Here is a 4,463-nt window from a genome sequence, read left to right as displayed (position 1 = left end):
AACAATAAAATATCATCTTCTTCATATTTCTCTACCTCTCCTTTTCCCCCTCTCTATCTTCTTTTTATTGGATTCCTGGTAACAAGCCCTTTCCCAGCTTCTCTAAGTACACATGTTCTCAGCCCTTCTACTTGAATAACTTCCGTCATGAAAGAAATTCTCTGTTTGTGAACAGGTGTCGTCATCGCTGCCAACTGTAGATGACGGGCGAAAATTTGGGTTGGTCGGGTAATGAGAAACAGAAACAGAAATAGGGTCGCCGTAAAGCTAAAACATAACTACGGTAGTAGGACTCGGATGCATTAGCAACATTAACGTTAGCGAACAACTTTAGCAAGAAATTGTCGATTGTTTGGGTCAGGGTGTTTTTTGTGTGAGTACTAATCAAGTCGCATGCAAAGTCAAACTAATTCGGTTCGTATGTGTATATGTGAATAACATCGTGTTTTTACTTGTTTGGCATTAACAAATTCGTTAACTGATGACATTCTTTGTGAAACAAAACAAAACAAAAAAACTAAACGAGAAAATAACGGTTCCACAAATCGTAAATTTGTACAAGATTCAAAACATGGAGGAATAATACAATACTAACTAAAGAAATCTAAAACAAACTACTATAGCAAAAGTGGGAGCAAGTTTGCAATGAAAGGATGAAAGATGTACCCTACTCATTATTTCACAGACATCAGCACCACTGTTCTTAATGCGTATAATTCGATATGATACAGAGATTTGCCTGAGATACAATAACATTGAAAATACAAAGTTGACGTATATATCATATAAACTCAGACATTAGTTGGCTGTAATGCAAGACATCACATCGTTCTCAAAAACCGTGGTCATGTGATCTCTTTTTAAATTCAGAATCTCTGCATTTCAGATGAACGTCGACATAGATATACATGTATATTGCAGAATCAAAGTACTGCACGTACATGCGAGTGATTATGAATTTACCAATAACTGTAAATACCAGAACAAATATTCATTGACGTGATTAATAAATGAATAATAATGGACCGCGGATTCTGCTCTAGATATTTGCGGACACCTTGACGTTGTGTACTTTCTATTGGCAATTTTTTATGGCGCTATATAAGATCAGCGTAAAACGTCACACGGTCCGCGTAGCACGTCACATGATTAGTTAAGCACGTGATATCGGTGACAAACTAAACAAAAAAAACCTGTCTCCTTTAATCTTCACAGGTTTTACATTGTCGATATACACAAGATGCACGTAAAAAAATATTGTCCAAATGTTGAAGCATTGGCTCAAGCCAAATTTGTGTTCGAGTGAGCGAGACATTTCCGCATCTGAATTATTCATCAGAGAAATATTATAATACAATCATTCGAGATTGTCAAGGTCGACGTGTACACGTAAATGTTTCTATTTACATTGCGTAACAAGCAAGATGGTCGCACTAAACTATTCCTTATGGAGGTTTACTTCTATAGTCGGCGAGGAAATATTTATTTTCCTGGCGGCATTTGGTGACTAATTCTGATTTTTTGTTAAATAGCATTACATTATACATGTTTCTCAGTTAAAAAGCGATAACAATATTTAGTCTCATTTGTGTAAGCAGCCGCTTGGGTGATGATAACCCACTCAATATTATATGCATTAAAATTCTCATACAATTCAATATCACTTCTTAAAGCTACTGTACAATCTTCTTTAAACTTCTTCATTAACACATTGTTAACATAGACTAGACTATTGTTACATCTCTTTCTATATACAAATAAATGACCAGTTATTAGCCAGCTCTTATGATTGCTACTATTGTAGTAACTTGTAGTTTGACGGTTGGGAGATGTATAGTCCTCACAACACATAAGCACCCTTTAGTTGTATCAATTATACTAGGCAAGGCAAACAATTTTAAATGATTTCGTTGTTACAATTTTTCACGAATGATAATTTATAAATATCATTTGTTTGTAAATGATATTTGTTTATAAATTTTGAAACAGGGTCAAAATGACAGAATGAGCCTATTTTTCAATCCAAAATGTATAACAATATCAGGAAAAAGACGATGGACCCCAAATTTCTTTAAATCGTTTTAAAAGGGCCAGGAACAAGTTTGTATATGACGAAGGTTGGCGAGATTTGAATGATATGTCAGAGTTTCTTCGTCTTTTGACAGAGTGTGTGGACGAATGCCACATCTCCTTGCTACTGCGAAGACGTTTAGATCGATTCTTTGATGACGAGTACGTTGATGGTAGGGAGGAAGGAATGAGCGGAAGGGAGAGGTCATTTCATATTATACTCTCAGCGATATAGATATTCTTCGTCTGGTATAGCTGTTTCTGGGCTTGCAGAATAACCTTTTTACGTTTGCGACGTTTGCATCTGAGTGAGGCAAGAAATCGCTTTCTGAAATGTTCGTTCAAGAACGCATATATGAACGGGTTAATACAGGTATCACAGAATGCAATGAGTTGGACGATGGCAAGCATCAGGCGGTTTGTCTCATTATCCGGTAGAGGTGGGTATTCTCGAAGAACGCTTACAATTTGAAATGGAGCCCAGCAGAGCGCGAATAGCACCACCACTAAGATGAGCATTACAGTAGCGCGGCGTTTTCTCTTCAGCGATGCAGCGAGGTATTCCGGTTGAATTTGAGAAGGACCGACGGCGTTTTTGGCCCAAAGGCGATGGCCAATTCTAGCATACAGACCTGTCATAATACCGATCTGAAGCAGGTAAAATGCTCCAACGATGAAAAAAGTGAAAATCTTCTTCTGTTCTTTGTGTGGCCACTCCTCCATGCATATTAAATACTCCTTCTCTCGAAACGTGTCTCGGATGACGTTTGTTTGCAGAACAAAAAGTTGCGGAGACATGGCTACCATAGCAACTAACCAGATGAAGACAGCAATGCAAACGGCGCGACTCTTTGTCATTTTAACTTTGTTCTGAAGTGGAAAGCAGACGGCATAGTACCTGTTTACGGCGATACAGGTTAGCGTGAGAATGTTTGATGTCACCGACACCGTCGTAATGTAAGGCAATATTTTACACATCACGGAACCGAGTACCCACTCGGCAGTTGTCGCTTCGATGAAAGTAAACGGTACACAAAATAAAGCGATCATGAAATTCGAAATCGCCAACGACACGATGAAGACATTTGTTACAGTCTGCATGGTCTTGTTAGAAACCACGGCCATAATCACTAAAACATTTCCAACAACTGCAAGAACGAAGACCAAGGCGTAGAAAAAACCTAAAGTAATCTTAGAACTTAAGGACATCGCGTGAACAACGACCGGAACATTAATGTTGAAATGATCCGCAAAGTCTTCAATATTCGTAAAGTTAAGTTCATTTAGGAGTTGCTCAATGATGCTTAAGTTAACACCGTGTATTCTAGTTCGTTCTAGAATAAGGTCGTAATCGATATAACTCTCATACTCCATGACTGCGTAAGCTCCTTTCAACATCGTTCCAATACTAACGTCGGTGTAGTTTCTCCTTAAAGCGAATACAAAGATTCAAATAGCTCGAGTCTCGTCAATAAGACGCACGAGTTAATCCTGTAAGATGTATTCGTCACTTTTGAATCTCCATGGTAGAATTTCTATAGGGAAATGTCATGTGAGGCAATGATAGCTGCAATATCTTTTCCGCTGCGCTTTAATCTCGAATAATTAAAAAGGCATCAAATGTCGGATTGGTCTGGATTCCTATAAGAACATAAGAAAAACAACCTTGGTTACCAAGATGCAATAATAAAGATAAATCCGAGACGAACGTGAATCATTCAACTGAAATGTTAATATTTCAGCAAAGCTTATATGAGTGTGTAGACATCACAATATCTCGTATCGTTCAGTCGAATTAGCATGGGTTTTTTGTCGTATCTAATAAAGCACGAATCGTCGACAAGAGACTGCGCTATGTGTACAATGAAACGAAATGAAAAAACCGCTAACCATTCACAGAAAGAAATCGCGACTAGGCAAATTTCCACAAAGAAAGTCTGTTACTTGTTATGTTATGTTATTGTCCTATGTGGACTTATTCAAATTATACAATGCTTAAATAAATGTTACTACTATCTCAATTCATTCTGAGTCTATGTAATCACGAACAGTTGACACTCGAAATTTCAAAGTAAGTATAACCACTCCAATAGAAAATTGCTAAAGCTGAACATTTCAACAAATTGGCGTAATAAAGAGTGTTGAAACATTTCATGCACTACTTGAATGAAAATCAAATTGACATTTTGTTCAAGTAATAGAAGAGTCTACGATTATTCGATTACATATGCAGGTCACGCTAGTACTTGTAGTAAACATAATTTCACTGTGACAACATGAATAAGAACACTCTCCTTCGTTGCCAGGCTGAGTATAAGCAAATTTCAAAGTTTAGCTATTGACTTAAAACAACCATTATTGTAAATTGATTATACAATTTGTTGAAATCAAAT

At 37.1% G+C, this 4,463-nt stretch overlaps 1 pseudogene; it reads right to left on the bottom strand.

Moving 5' to 3' along the window:
- Window positions 1–2,280: 2,280 nt before the first annotated feature.
- Window positions 2,281–3,444, bottom strand: LOC144453919 (QRFP-like peptide receptor pseudogene; annotated as a pseudogene).
- Between the last annotated feature and the right edge of the window lie 1,019 nt (window positions 3,445–4,463).

The sequence above is a fragment of the Glandiceps talaboti genome, chromosome 3, assembly GCF_964340395.1.
Source record: "Glandiceps talaboti chromosome 3, keGlaTala1.1, whole genome shotgun sequence".
Lineage (NCBI taxonomy): Eukaryota > Metazoa > Hemichordata > Enteropneusta > Spengelidae > Glandiceps > Glandiceps talaboti.
This window is presented reverse-complemented; position numbering and strand designations above follow the sequence as displayed.